Genomic DNA, 17,008 nt, shown 5'->3' on the forward strand with positions numbered 1-17,008 from the left:
TTTTGAAAGCTGACCCATTTTCTGAAGAGAGTGCTGAAATCTCCAATTTCTTACTAGAAGTCCTGCCTGAATAGCCCACCACCAGCTCAAAATTTAAATGAACACACATTGGCACATATGCACATATGTTGGAAGCACACCTTAATGTATTCTTTCTTCTGTGTTTGATTACCACAACAGTCTGCTAAACCAAACGCCGTTCTCTATGTATATGTCCAGTCAAACTCAGATGTGCTTCCAGGTAAGCTAGCTAGCTGTTTGTGTGTTACTCATTAATTTATTTTCACAAATGGGCAAAGGGACCAAGGATTTCAAGACAAGTCAGTTTGGAGAAATGAAAGGTATTGACAAAAATTTATCTGAAAAGTCTCATAGGGAAGAGGAGAGCTGGTTGAAATTAACAACTGAGTGGTTTTATACAGTCTTATGGATTATGGTTAAAAGTAAATAAATTTAAAAAAAGTATGATATGTCTGGCTGGGTCATTTGAGGGCACATTCCCAAGTGTGAGCTTCGTCTTTAATCAGACATGTTTAGTTTTTCCTGATACATTTTCTCTTCTATTCAGTTTTTGGGAAGATAAATTATATAGCAGTAGATAATTTTTTTTATTAGGTCCTTCGTTCAGGAATGAGAATAAATGACTCCAGGCTTCCTCCTAATTCATTGCTTAGGGCTTTCAAAATCGACTATTTCTAAAAAAAAAGAAACAAAGATATTAGTTTTCAACCAGACCCTCCTTCTAAAGTAAAAATTTCTATCATATTTTTCTATCATATTTTGGTCCAAATTATACAATTTCCTGATTCATAGTATTTATTTATTTACTTATTCATAATGTTTATTTTATTTTTAAGAGAGACAGAGAGAGAGAGAGAGAGAGAGAGAGCAGGGGAAGGGTGGAGAGAGAGGGAGACACAGAATATGAAGCAGGCTCCAGGCTCTGAGCTGTCAGGACAGAGCCCGATGTGGGGCTCTAACTCACGCGCCATGAGATCATGACCTGAGCCAAAGTTGGACACTTAACTGACTGAGCCACACAGGCATCTCTTGATTCATAGTATTTAAGTCACAAATAGCACATTCTGCCAACTGAAACTATGTATGCTCTTATTCATGTTGAATAGGACAAAAATGTTGACAGTTACAGGTATCTTGCCTTAACCCTTGGTTGGGGCCATTTTATGAAATTGCTAAAAACAGTCTTTTTGCTTTTTATCTTACATCCTTAATTCTTGGCCAGCCACTCATCTGAGGATGGAACCCTTTCTTTCCTCAGAGAAATAAATCTAATATGAGAGGGCACATTATTTTTATAACCTATGTATTCTGGATCCATCTTCGTTGAATTGGCTTTTCTTTCCCAAATAAGACTCTTTTGGGTGTTCAATCTTTCTCAATAGTAAAGAGTAATGTTGAAATTTTTTTGAAACTAAGTCATTTTTTTTTCCCAAGCATTACATCATTGAATAGCTTTGTGTCTTTTTTTCAAATGAGTAATACATTTTATCATTCTTTAATCTCAAAATTCTAATAAAAGTCATGTTACATGAGTATATTTTAACAAGCACCCTGTATAATAAGCCTGAACTTCCAATTCCCTATAATTTTGAGGCAATTCTTCATATGTTCTTATAGGCTAAGTTGATAATCATATCTAAATTGGGGTTCTCAGAAATGTTACTTACCCTCGAGGAAGAATTATCTTTAATTTTTCTCAATTTTTTTTTACTCTTAGATATTTTATAATGCATTTACATTATATGGAAGACTGTTTTGGTCTCTTTAATAGTGTGCTTGGGACACGATACGTTAAATTCTTAGTAATAGTAACATTAAGTGAATATAATAAAGAGTCACTGCTCTTTTAATGGTTCTCTTTTCTTCTAGGTCCTTAAAATCAAGCTGTGAAAAATAGTGTAAAATATTTTCTTACCAAGGAGATAGTCCAGAAAATAAAATCTCTGTGATCCTCTTGTGTTTATATTAGAAATAAGATATGGGTGCAGTAGTATAGATGGCCTCCCACCAAATACCACTGGGAATACATCTGCAGTTGAAATTTGGGTTTATTAATCACTGCATACCTGGCGGAAAGCCTTACACTAGGCTTCTTTGCCTTAAGTGTTGCCAATCAGAAAGTGCCACCTCTCTCCACTCAGATCAAATATCCTCCTAAATTGGAGGTCGCATGGAGGGGCAGTGTAATGAGACTTTCACTAGTTGTGTGACCTTTGGCCTTTATTGTATCAGAGTCTCAGTGTCTTCATCTGTAAAAGTATCTAAAGTTCTTCACACATTGGAAGATCAATAGATAAAAGCATTCATAAGAGGTATCATCATTGTTATGGACAGCACTTGCTTTTCCATCATGTAAAGATCCCTCCTTCACCAACCACCAGTCCCCAAAGGAGAACATCTTCTTAGGCCCCCAAATCCCATCCCAAAAAGAAAAAAAAAAGGCTTGACACCTGTGGGTTGGGGGACAGGGTGTGCTGGGGCCTAGGACTGACTTCATTCTGGACTCACCTGTTTGTGTGTTCAGTTTGCTCTGGTCTTGGGTGTTGGAAAGAGATGAACTTGTTCTTTTGTCAATCCTGGGTCTCTCCCTTGGACTAAATGATGTTGCAAGTGTGTGATGAATTGCATGAGAACTTGTGGGAAATCTCCGTAAAAGGGGTTGAAAAGGACTTATTAGATTTTGGCTCTGTGAGATGATGGGGTAAAGTGTACAGAATTAGACCCTTGCTCTGGATTAGCTGGTATTTGGAAGCAGCAAAAATCTGGAATTTGATATCTTAAAACATCTTACCTAGAAGGAGGAAAAGCTAAAGCTGTAAATGAAGAGAAGGAGCAGTCACTGCAAGTAGCTGGGATGGCGGAATGTTTGGTCATCTTATCTGTATTCACACATGATAATGAAAAGGCTTTGTGTGTGTCTTGATTCTCCATGGTGACAGAGTGACTTAGTGTGATGTTGATGTTGTGTGAAATTATCTGTGTTCAACAGGTGGACACAAAGACCTAGCTGTGAGCGCCAGGCCAGCTCCTAGACATCAAGAATCCTTGTTCCTCTCAGTAGTTACTGTCACGATACATTTTTAGCCTTTTGTACAGTAGGGTCAGCTATTTTTATCAGAATCTGGAGATAAAATAAAGAGGAGGTGCTTATTTTGTGAACCACTGACTTCCATCCTATATTGGCCATACTAACTTGCTTTCTGTACTCTGCGATGACCAACAACTTCCCACCTTAGGGTTTTTGTTATTATAATTAACCATAATGCTCAAAGTGTATGCTTATACTACTCTTTTTTTAAAAGTTTATTTAGTTTTGAGAGACAGAGAGAGAGAGACAGAGTATAAGTTGGGGAGTGAGGAGGGCAGAGAGAGAAGGAGACAGAATCTGAAGTAGGATCCAGCCTTTGAGCTGTCAGCACAGGGCCTGACATGGGACCCAAACCCATGAACTGTGAGATCATGACCTGAGTGGAAGTTGGACGCTCAATCGACTGAGCCACCAAGGCTCCCCTTATACTTACTCTTCAGGTCTCTGCATAAATATTTCAAAAATAACTTCTCTCATCATGTAATCAAAGTGGCCTTAGTTCTCCTTTTCTATACACTACTCTTTGTCTTTTCATTATGCTTATCAATCTCTGAAAACATCTTGTTTATTTAGTTTATACTTAATTGTCTATCAGGGTGGGTCTCCTTTTCCCAAAATGATAAATTTCATGAGCAGAGACCATGTGGGTTTCATGTATTACTCTTTCCCTCAGTAAATTATAGTTCTCATTAAATATCTTTTGAATAAATAAATATGTAAAACAGATATAAAGTTAAGTCCTGTGTCATTTAATGCACTTACTGTTATATGTTCTTGCAAAGAGGAAGTTTTCCTAGTTAGAAAGTTATCATTGCAGAGCAAATGAATGGAAAAATCCCACCATCCTCACGAGAGTGTTCAGAAAGAATCTCTTATTTCCTAGGAAATATTGGGCAGGGAAAAGAGGATCGCTGAAGTCACATCATGTGAGCTTCATTTCAAACACTGTCGTATACTCTCTTCCTTCTCTTCCAGGGCTACGTACCTGAAGCAATATAATTTACTGATTTTATATTTAAAAGAAAGAGTTAATCTGATAACATTCTCATAATTGTGTGCTGAAGGTTTTTACCCAGGGCCACTCACAAACAGACCGAAGAAAATAATTCAGCTGATTGTAGATAATGCATTCTGACAAATGACATTCCATGACAAACTAACCTGCCTGGTCTGACTACAGGAAGCACAGACTTTCATGTAAGCAGAGATAACAAGACCAAAGAACATGTTCATTCTTATGTGCCAGGAAGAGCCTTTTGACAATTTCTCTCTTGCTGCCAAAGCTAGGCAGGCTCTGAGGATCTTAGCACAAGATAAACTCAGGTAGTTTCTATAGATGGTACCATCCGTCATATGGAAGAAAGGCAAAATGATAAGCTTACGATTTTTGTGACAATTTAGGGAGAGTTGGGCTTTATCATGATATGGCAGTTACATGATCAGCATATTTTACTCAGGTCTCGCCATTAAGATCTAACCCCATCCACAGTTTGCTGCTTTCTTGAAGATCATGCTGCAATGGCATCCAGAGGAGGGGCAATGTCTCATGGCATTTCTGCGGGTTCAATATGAGATTGTGCTTCGAACTAGCTTCTGCAGACCATTTGCATAATAAGCAGCCTTGGAAAATACAAACTGGGTCATTCTTTGGGGCCAGAGGGTAGATTTTGGTTCCCAACCAGGACGATTAAGATAATGTCTTTCTCTGAGATGAGGATTGGACAGATTTGCGGCAGTTCTTTAAACAGGAGTGGGTTTCTGAGCTCAGCTGTGAAACATCCCCATTGGAGAAATAGCATCTACCTGTGCCGGCCTCCCTCCACACCATCTCTGTGGGGCTTCGGAAAAGGGTGCAGAAAGATCCATTGCAAACAGGAAGCTTACACACTCTGCTGCTGCTTCATGAGAAATAGAGTCCTCTGTCCTAGATCCAGGATACTCGTGTCTTCCACCACCATCTATGAAAAGGTCGCAGGTTAATTAAACAGCTCTCAAAAAAGATAAAATACCAAGCTCTCCATGGTTCCTGATAGTCCCTCTCACGTCCGAAAGCCGCGACATGCAGTGCGGATAAAAACAAATACAAAACACCTAGTCAGAGGTACGTGTTTTAGCTCGGACTTGGGCATTCCGTTCGTTATATCTGGGCTCCTTTTTACTATTATAAAAGTGAACATAGTACTGGTCATTTATCCCGCTTTGGCATAGGGAAGATTAGTCGGGGATTGTGCACAATTCTACACAATTTTAGCTGTAACTTCATCCTTTGTTGTTCATTCCAGTAAATACAAAGATGCGAGTGGTTAAGCGAGAAAATGTATTAGCAACAATCTAGAATCGTTTCCAGTTGTACAATTGAAAGCAAATTAGAATCCAAAATTTTCATGAATTCTGGGTACAGATGACTTGTAAGTGACCTTATAACTTGTTATGACACGCGACACAATAGTTTCATTGAAAATATGAAGGGGGCACCTGGGTGGCTCAGTCGGTTAAGTGTCTGGCTCTTGACTTTTGCTCTGGTCATGATCTCACAGTTTGTGGGTTCCAGCCCCACATAGGGCTCTGCAATGGCCCTGAAGAACCTGCTTGACATTCTTTCTCTCTCCATCTCTCTCTGCCTCTCCCTTGCTATGTGCTCTCTTTCTCTCTCTCTCTCTCTCTCTCTCTCTCTCTCAAAACAAATAAACTTTCAAAAATGTTTAAAAGAAGAAAATGTGTAGATGGGGAAGTACCTAAGGTTTCTGCCAAGAGGGTAATTTCTCTGTGCACTTGTTGATGATAAACATATGCAAACTTATCATTTCCATGGTGCAGAGGAAAATTCATCTCTCCTTGTACTTCATTTGCTATCAAGAAAAGAATTCATCACCAGGACAGATCTGGCTTATTTTTGTAGTTAATGGGAGTTATTTAAGCCACCTCGTGTTTTTTGTTTCTTTGTTTTTTCAAATATGTGTGGAAAAGTCATATGACTCGTCATGAGACAGAGCCTCGTTAATATTCCACATCTTTTTTATAAACAGTCATTTCTTAAACAGATAACTGGAAACCTCCTCCTTCCCTGCCCCCCTTCCCCCCCCCCCAGCCCCGCCGTGGTTGGGGTCATCTCAACATCTCAACAGTTCTGGATGGAATCTGGAGCTCATCTTCTGTGACTGAGCACCAAAAAGAATATAATTTTTATGTTAGTCTTTAGATGAGAGAGTATTAGAGTGATCAGTACACAAAGCAGGTGGCAGAAGATGACCAAAAAGCTGCAGTATGGCTATGCATTACAATTTTTTTGTTTTTAAATTTGGGCGTCACTGTGTCAGCTATAATTTTTGGAATAAGGGGATTATGGGAAAAAGGATACTGAAAACTGAGGTTTGAAAAAAATCAGTCAGTTTGAAATGCTGTCTCTACAAGAAAACTTATTCCTTGAGAAGTGATTATATCTTTTAAAACTAGTTATAACAAATTCATTTGCAGCATGTTTGTCAAATTACGAAGACTATAAATTGTGTTTCATTTAAAGGAAATTAGAAAGCTACGTTATACAGTCAACATGAAGTTCCTGATAATGAAATCTGCATGCTGAAGTATCAAACCTGCGGTATACACAATGTCAGAATAAAACAAGAAGTTTAATTCCCGGCCCAATAAGTCCGACACAAAAATGAAACTTGTGGTGATCCTACAATATACAGCAGAAAATGTCCACAGACCCGTCACAAATAAATTCAATTCGTCATATTTTAAAACATGAGAAGTTTCTGATGCATCAAATATACCTCTACATGATTGCATATCACTAAAGTTGGGACCAATTTGTAACCATGTGTTCTGTGTGTGTGTGTGTGTGTGTGTGTGTGTGTGTGAGTAAAGCTAAAGTACAGAAAGAAAAACTCTATTTTAAAATTCTAAAATTTAAATTCAAAATAAAATAATTATTTCTCAATATAAAGCTTTCCTCTCAATTATGATTTAAACATAGTGTTTTAAGTATTCTGTAAGCAAGGGTTTTTTGGTATTGGCTTTGCCACTCACCAGAAGGTATGAAGAACCAGCAACTGAACTGGGTTCCACATAATACAAGGCTGGTAAAAATATGTTTCCCTTCATTCTTTGAAACTCTACTTTTCATTGTTGAGAAACTTTACAGTCCTGGGCAAACCAGGATGGTTGCTCACACTAGCAATGACCACCACTAAACTGTGTGTGTGTGTGTGTGTGTGTGTGTGTGTGTGTGTGTTATGCCTGGGATATGCTTCCTGGACTTTCATTTTTATCATGGATCATATCAAACCTTTGCAACTCACTAGTAATTCTTCATATCCTTGCTACCTGTATTTTCATAGACTTTATTTTATAAATCCAGTGAACACTTGCTTAATTTTTGTGTTTCTATATGTAGCTCTTCATCTGGCTGAGTTCAGGTACCTTGCTGTATCTTTTGAACTCCGGAGTGTTTTGGTGGACAGAAAATTTGTTCCACAAATGTTTGCTATAAAGAATGAAATTAACGAATCCATTCTAGAATATATCCACATTTTCAATGTACGTATTAAGAGCTATGCTGACAAAAGCATTTTTGGAAGAGCTGGCTGAACTAGTCATATAATCTGTGACCATGCAAAACCCTGGCACTGCAAACCATTTTTACTTTTATACTTTTAGGGGACTATCTGTGAGTGCTATACTTTGAACTAGTGAGGTAAATACATGTAGATGTGTGATGAGCTAAGAATCGGTAAATAGTACTATATAGTAAAATTTATGGGATGGATGTTACAATTTTATTTTATTTTTTTTTTAATTTTTTTTTTAACGTTTATTTATTTTTGGGACAGAGAGAGACAGAGCATGAACGGGGAAGGGGCAGAGAGAGAGGGAGACACAGAAACGGAAACAGGCTCCAGGCTCTGAGCCATCAGCCCAGAGCCCGACGCGGGGCTCGAACTCACGGACCGCGAGATCGTGACCTGGCTGAAGTCAGACGCTTAACCGACTGCGCCACCCAGGCGCCCCAACAATTTTAAATAACACATACTACATAGGTAGAAGAGTGAGGGATTGCATCAAACAATAGATTATGCACTGACTTCTAGAAAAGAAGTCACAGCTTCTTATGAAGCATTTGGGGCAAACAAATGTATTTGAATGAAAGCATCCATTTATTTATTTATTTATTTTTTTGCAAACAGGACCAGGAAACACACAGCGAAATATGGTCATCTGCTATAAAGCACAAAACAAAGTGAAATAATGAGTCATGCACCTGGCCTTGTAAGCTAGGTAATGTAAAAACAAACAAATGAACAATTTCAGGTTGTGGTGGGTGGGGGGGGGGGACTAGACTGAGTGAAGTAGGAACAGTTTCCTGATTTTTAAGTGTAAGTTCTCATAAAAAAGTATTTTCCTAATGTAATTTTCCTTAATGTCATAATTTATATTAGGGAAGCGATTCCTTCAGCATTAACTTGTTTTACATTTATCACACTGATTCAGTAAGCTTTGAAGATCTCCTATCTGTTTTACTGTAATACAAAGATAAGTGAGTACTCTATTTGGACAAAGCTGAGATATAATAAAAATATACACTTGTGAGGTACTTGCATAGTGCTCAAGGACCATACACATGATGAATTACATAACTTCTAGACACGTAGGCACAGTTTTTGACATAGTTATCACTGCTGTATTCTTTATATTGTGGAGGAAACGAGAGCACAGAAATTTATATAATATAAAAAGTTTACTGAGCTTTTAAGTGGTAGAACCAGGATTTGACCCAGATAGTTGAGTTTCAGAAACCGCCTACACTTTTAATCACAATACCATGTTGTTATGAGTTAAGAGGAATGTATAATAAGAACTAGTTTTTCCATATGAGAAGCATATAAAATAGATCGCCATAAAATATATCAGGGTACCAGTCAGGTAATCTAAATGAATAAAATGGCTAGATATGAATTGGTAAATTGCAATAGCCCTAGACCTCTTGGTGGAGGATTCAAAAAGTCATGGTTTGGACATTGGCAGTTGAAGAACCTATGTTTTATTTAAAGACGGTAAGAGCCATCCAACTGCAGTTGGTTGGAAACATCCAGAAATGCAGGCCTGGTTGGTTTTTTTTTCCTTTTTTTTCATCTTTCTTTTTCTTTCTTTCTTTCTTTCTTTCTTTCTTTCTTTCTTTCTTTCTTTCTTTCTTTCTTTCTTTCTTTCTAAACCAGGTCTTCTAATTTCTCAAGAGAAGAGAGAAATTCATGTTTTTATATCAACTTTCCGTATGTTTAATTATAGGAAATTAATTAAAATTAAATAATGTGTCTCACATACTACTATAGAAATCTTCTGTGATCCAGAGACAGCCCACAAAGAACCAACTTGTGTCCTCTGTTATAGAAGGTACAAGCATATGTATATCAGGATGTTGGCAGGAGGAGAAGAGGTCATGGTGCCATGGCTCACATCTGCTGAGCTCAGAAAGATGTGGACTGTCTAGAATGATAGTTGAAAGGTGGAGCACAGCAAAAAGAAATGCTAGAGAGTCCGCCAGAAGTAATTTCGCACAGGAATTTTATTTTCTGTGCGAGAGAAATATACTTTCCTTAAGGTGCACTGCAGTAGAAATCGGGATAATTAACCACCTGAATTTTGGAAGGATCGACCTGGTAGTGATCTGAAGAAACTGAGACTGAAAACAAAGAAATTAGTTTTAAGATTAGTGCAGTGGTATTGGGGACAAAATGGGGACATGAACTAAGACAGTAACTTGAAATAGCTCAGCAATAGAAAGTTTGCTTCATCAAAATTATTTTTTTTAGTTTAAAATTGCTATGCTTCAAAGCAGAACATCAAGAAAATAAAAAGGCAACCTACAAAATGGGGGACTATTTACATATCATCTATGCAATGAGGGACTTGTATCTAAAATATTTAAAGAATTCTTACAACTTATTAATAAAAAGACAAACATGGAAGTTAAAAAATGAGCCAAGGATCTGAATAGACATATCTCTAGAGAAAATGGCCAATAAGCACATAAAAAAGATGCTCATCACCAGAGGAAATGCAAATCAAAAGTGTGATGATGTAACACTTCACAAATAAGATGGCTACAGTCAAAAAGGCAATAAAAAGTTTCAGTGAAGGTATGGAAAAATTAGAATCCTCCTATATTTCTGGTGGGGAATTAAAATGGTGAACCACTTTGGAAAATAATCTGGTAGTTCCTCAAATGTCAAATGTAGAATTTCTAGTTATGTATTCAAGGGAAATGAAAACACATATCCACACCAAAAAAATTGTCTATGGATATTTATAGCAGCATTATTCATAATAGTCAAAAGTGGAAATACCCAAATGGTCATTAGCTGATGAATGGGTAAATAAAATCTGGTATATCCAACAGTGGAATATTATTTTAGCCATGAATAGAAATGAAGTACTGACACATTTTAAACTATAAAAGAACCCGGAGATGTTTTTCTAAATGAAAGAAAGCAGTCACAAAAGACTACATATCCTATGATTTAATTTTGTTTCTACGAAGTGCCCAAAAAATACAAATCTAGGGAGGCAGAGAATAGATTAGCTATTGATAATGACTGGGGGTAGATGAAATGCAGAGTGATTGCCAAATGGGTACCGGAGTTCTTTTGAGTGTAATGAAAGTGACCTAAAATTGATCGTGGACATGGCCACACAATTTTTTGAATATACTAAAAACCATTGAGTTGTGCACATCACTGAGATGGCATATAACGTATGTGAATTATATCTCAACAAAGTTCTAAATAAATAAATGAAGTTGGCTTTGAGAGCTGTTAAGGAGGTTAAATCTGCTAGAGGTGAGTAAGTCATTGATTACAGATATTGAAAGACAAAGAAGTCTAAGATGACTCCCAGCTTTTTGGTAAGTAGGTTAATGGAGGTACGACTCTAAGGGAATATAGGAAGAAGAGCAAGAAAGAGCTAGGCATGTTTTGTCCTGGCCTTTATTGATCCCTAAATTTCTAAAAGGACTGTCTTTGTATAGTGCTTTGAAATTTTTCGTATAGCCAGTGGTTTGCTTTGAATTCCAATTTGTAAGCTTCAGTAACCAGTAGCAGAGCATAGCTATTTAATGTGATGTTTTGATTACTCTTAGGGTTGGTCACGAAATCTGCCACTGTTGATGTAAATGTGTATGATAAGTAGAATTTTGGAAATACCATCTTTTCAAAATAGACTACCGCCAAATGGTTCAGTAATTTAATTCATGATTTCTGATAGACACAACGGCAAAATATTTCACTCAACCTTTAAAAAGCGTAAGCTGGAAGTTTAATGAAGACATAGTTAGACTCATATTTCTTTACAAGTGCCCTGACATTATAGCCCTTCTGCTTTCAACATTTCATTCCAGTGCTACTGCTTGAAATCTTGCTAAATCACCTTCAGTTGTTTGTCCTCTTCCTCCCCTTCAGATGAATATAGAAACAGCAGTTATGAGCTTTCTCTTGAGATTTTCCATGAAAAGGATCTACAGATGAAAAGGACTCTTGTTGTTCCATAATTCTTTTTTTTAGCAAAGTTTTATAATTGTTAAAGTAAAACTTTCAATGTATTTCTGTAATAGATCAGTGAAATTGATCATTTTCCCCTTCCCCTGGGTGGTTACATGCTTCCCAATGACATACGGAAGGTGAGTTAAATTGTCTTTAAAGACATTTAACATTAATACATCAGGCTTCACTTCAAAGGAAAAGTATCATACTAGTTGAAAGAAAATTCTAGGGAGAAGAAAAATAATAGAGTCACTAGATAATTTTTAAATATAATTTCACAAATGAAGGTTATTCAGACATTAGTGGATAATTAACTTAGAATGTAACACTTACATGGAATAATTTCCTTCCCACAAACCACCTAAGTGCTATTCTGGTGACATGCAGTTAGCAGAGTAAGTAGCAGAAAGAAGTTGGAGACAAATCAGAAAGGAAGTTGTTTTGCCTAAATAAATGAGCTTACTGCCTTACTTATGTTACCATATCTATTGCCTTTATTTCCTGATATAAGCTCTTCATTTCCCACGTTAGTTTTTCCCCAACCCACGTGAAATAGAGTGCAAATGTTGGCAAGCTACATCTCAATTGTAGTTAGAGAAACTAGTCAAGAAAATCATTTCAGATAGAGCCCCTCTTATTTACAATATGTCATGTGGTCCAGCACAACTTCTCAGGCGTATATTTGAGGCTACATTACAATAGTCAAGATAGCCTGCCATTGATTTGGCTACCATATGTAGTATAAGTTCATATGTGTTGTCAAACAACCTTGCTCTGAATTTGATGGATATATGATCTGAGGCAAAGTTACTGACCTCCCTCCTTCATATCCTTATATTTAAAATATTGATAGGGACACCTAGATGGCTCAGTCAGTTAAGCTTCCAACTCTAGATTTCGGCTCAGGTTATGATCTCATGGTTTGTGAGACTGAGCCTTCTTAAGAGTCTCTCTCTGGGGCACCTGGGTGGCTCACTCGGTTGAGTGTCCGACTTCGGCTCAGGTCATGATCTCACGCTCCGTGAGTTCGAGCCCCATGTTGGGCTCTGTGCTGACAGCTCAGAGCCTGGAGCCCACTTCAGATTCTATGTCTCCTCCTCTCTCTACCCCTCCCCTGTTCATGCTCTGCCTCTCTCTGTCTCAAAAATTAAAAAAAAATTAAAAAATTAAAAAAAAAAGAGTCTCTCTCTTCTCTCTCTCTACCTCTCCTCCTGGCCGTTCTCTCTCTCTCTCTCTCTCTCTCTCTCTCTCTCTCTCTCCCTCTCTCAAAATAAATATTTTAAAAATAAAATAAAGTAAAATATTGATAATAATTTTATCTTTCCTTCAGATTTTCCAGGATTGAATGATATAGCACAATGTTTAGAAAAGAGTGTTTATATACTAATAGTGTTATTTTAGTTTGTTTTAATTTAAGTATTATGTATGCATATGTTTTACAGTGGTGATGAGAAGTATTAAGCATATCAGTTTTAATTAATATAAAAGTTACATGTTAAAAGTGTGCATTCAGTTTAACTAGTAGAGTTTGGAAGACTTTGGGGAAAAACTCTAAGATAATGAAGTGAGGACCATAAGATAGTTACATTATTAAAGCCATAATAAGACTGATTCATTAACTTCAGTAATACCATTAAAGACAATGTAATTTGTATTCTATGTGCCTTGGAAAACATCATGAAATAGCTTTGTACTTCTCAGCCAGGTAATTCAAGGATGGGTCTATGGAAGAACCAATCTTGATTTATTTGGTGTTTTGACCTCACCATCATGTTCATGATACAATAGTGAGAAACATTCATACAAATGAAACAATGAGTTTTCAGAGTCGAATCAACATGTGGTTTAACTATCACTATTCATGAAAAGGATAGATTGTTTGGTGTTTTGAAAAGTAGATAATGGTTGTGATGGTAGGAGGATAACTTTGTGTACCAACTAAAGGGAATGCACTGAGAACCACAACGATATAATTGTGTGTACATTGTGCATCTTATGCCTATCAAGGTGTTCACAATTAATTAGATGGATATAATAGGTAATGCCAACTCTCACCAACCTCTTTTTCCTGAAAACTTAGTTTACATACTCACCCTCTCTCTCAATTAGATGTGGCCATGTCACTGAGTTCTAACACATATCATGTGAACAAAAATAATGAGCAGCACTACAACTCCAACTTCTGGACAAAAATAAACAAACACAAAAACAAAAACAATTCCACATGCTACTTTCTATACTTTTTTTTTCTTTTTCTTTCTAATGTGGATGCCACTATTGACTTTGAAAACCATGTATTCAATATGATAGGATCCCCAAATCTGTGTCCCTGCATGACTTTGTGCATCAGATTTCCAACATCTCCCTGGATACATTTTGGAACATATTATGTGAAAGACATAGAACCTTCTACTGTAATTGAGCTGTAACACATGCATAGATCAATTTATTGAACAGCTAGCATCGCCCTACTAATACATTGGTCTTGCAACAGGATTATCTTGCTTGTTCTACCTGATGGTCATTACTGCAGAGAAGGCAATCTCAAGACTCAGTGACTCTGGATGTTATTATTCAATTAAATTATCCTTCTGAATTATCCAAAATTGCAAATATTTTTGCAGTGTCCTCCTTAATATTTTTTCTGCTTCTTATTGGCATCAAGGAGGGAGAAATCCATTCAATTACTTTAGCTGGAAGAAAAATATTTTGCAGTAACCCTTGATATTGACTTACTGACTAAATAATAGTCTTTTTCTTCCCTGCCATGTTGAAATTATAGGGTGATCTTTGATATTTATTGTGTACTTTTATGTGCAAACTGGAGCCATTACCTGAAACTATTTGATTTGTTAAGGTCTTTCTTCACCTGATAGATTTTATGGATGAAGTTTTGGCTTGTTAATTTCAATTTCTATAATATTCCATTATGTGGATGTATTACAAGTTATTGGCCTTTGGAGTTTCAAAAATTTTTGATATTACAAATAATGCATCAATAAACATTGCCCATGTTTTCAGGTAAACACATGGGTGCAGTACTATTGAATCTATATACCTAGGAGTAGAATTTCTGTCTCATAGGGTATGCCATTATTGAGCTTTAGTATATACTTTGAAAGTATTTGCATCAATTTACATTCTGACTAACAGGGAATTGGATCTCCTCATTCTCTTTTCTCATCAATGACTATTATTTTCCATCTTTTTCACTTTTGTCTTAGGTGAGTGAACAGATATCATACTGTGGTTTCTATTTCGCATTACCTCATGAACATCTTTTGATATGCTTTTGGTCATATAGTTATTGTCTCTATGAAGTGTCTGTTCAAGTTATTTGCCCATTTTTTTATTATTAAGTTGTCTTCTTTGTATATTTGATGGACAGATATTCATTATATATTCTGGATAAATGTCTTTTGTTCTAAATATGCATTGCAAATATCTTTTCCCACTCTGTAGGTTGCCTTTTAATTCTCTCAGCAGTGTGTTTTGATGAATCAAAGTTATTAATTTTAATACAGTCAAATGTATTCAATTTTCCATTATAGTTAGTACTTTTTTGTGATATAATTTATTTAAATCTAATGACTCAATATTTATATATTTTATTAGGACAATTTTGGTGTAACTGTAGATAAAGTGAAATGAGGGATAAATTAGCATCTCACAGGTTTGTGTTTCCATTGTGTTCAACGTCTAAGCTCTTCAACAGAAAAAAAATATTCACAAAACTGTCAAGCTATATAATAAACTTCACTTTATTCTCTTTTTATCTTGAGAGACAAAATAGAAATCTTCAAAAGGCCTTCAAAATAGCACTTGATTGTATATCAGGAAAATGAAATTTTCATATTAAAAGTCTTTCATGGTCTCTCTACATATATTTCTTTTGCTCCAAAACGGGATAATAGTGTCCAAATCCTCTATACATAGATATTGTCTCTTTCTTCAAGAGGCCTCTATTAAGACACCATCAAAACAAGGGCAATGCTTTGGCAGTGCCTGGGTGGCTCAGTTAGTTAAGTATCTAACTCTTAGGCTCAGGTCATGATCTCACAGTTGAGATTTCAAGTCCCACATTGGGCTCCACAATTGGGAGCTCCCACATCAGGAGCTTGTTTGGGATTCTTCCTCTGCTTCTCTGCCTCTTCCCCAGTCAAAATAAAATAAACATTTAAAAATGCTCTCTCTCTCAAAATAAAATAAACATTTAAAAAAATAAACAAAGGGCACATTTCTAAAAGCCTAGATTTAGGAAGTTAGAAAAAATATACAATTGATATATTCATTTATTCCTTCAATTATTTATTCACATATTTAACAAAAAATCAAGCATTTTAGATGTCTGAGCCATACTTCTAAATAACAGAAAAATACAGGTTAAATACATATGGAACTGGACCTTGATGAACTCAATGTCTTGTTGGACAAAGTGAAATAAGTAGATATTATCATAGCCCAAAGATATAAATATAATATTAAAGGTATGAGCCAAATGAAAAGAAAATAAAGAATATTTACTCTCTACTTGAGAGACCGAAAGAAGGCTTAATGATAGAAGTCAACTTTCAGCTGGCAAGGTTTTGACAGTTGATTAAAAGTTGAGGCAAAGAAAGGGAATAAAGGGCATATCTAGGGCGGAAGAATAGTATGCACAAAATTGCATAAGGATAAAGGCTTTATTGAATCAAGAAATGGTGGGAACATTTTTAAAATCCTGATTGTGCATTCTAAGAGGTTGGGATTGGACAAAGTTAAAGAACAAATTATAGATAGTTTAGACATTATCCTGTGAGTAAAGAAAAACCCTAGTGTTTTGTTTTGTTTTCTTAGGAGCATAAGGACTTGATCAGGTTTAATTATGAGATTAATTGGGACAAAACCAGTTTGAAAGAGGTGATTATTCTGAATATGCAGTATTGCCTGTAGATATATTTAGGCATTAATAATAGCATTATTATATAATCATATTGTACTATGTGTATTTCTTACTGAGGACTTGTCAAAAGTAAAGCTTGAATCTCCATAATACACAAAACATCAGCTATAAAATATATTTCTCTGATTTCCCCCCACTAAGCCCTTATTTCTTTTGACTAATGAAAAATTTTTGGCTCTCTCTCTGTACTCATTCAGTAACTCTCAGGGTTTAAAATGCAATTATAGAGATATCTGTCAAGTAAGATATTCTATTAAAAATAGCTAGTGAAGAATTTTTTCTACAATATAATAATCAATATCCCTTTATGAAAAGTTTATTGCCATTTTTTGTGTTTGCTACATGTATTAGGGCTTATTTAATAATGGTTCTAATATGAATCCTCATTTTCCCACAACTAATGTGGTTCAGCTCTTTATA

This window comes from Prionailurus bengalensis, chromosome B1 (genome assembly GCF_016509475.1).
Source record: "Prionailurus bengalensis isolate Pbe53 chromosome B1, Fcat_Pben_1.1_paternal_pri, whole genome shotgun sequence".
Classification (NCBI taxonomy): Eukaryota; Metazoa; Chordata; class Mammalia; order Carnivora; family Felidae; genus Prionailurus; species Prionailurus bengalensis.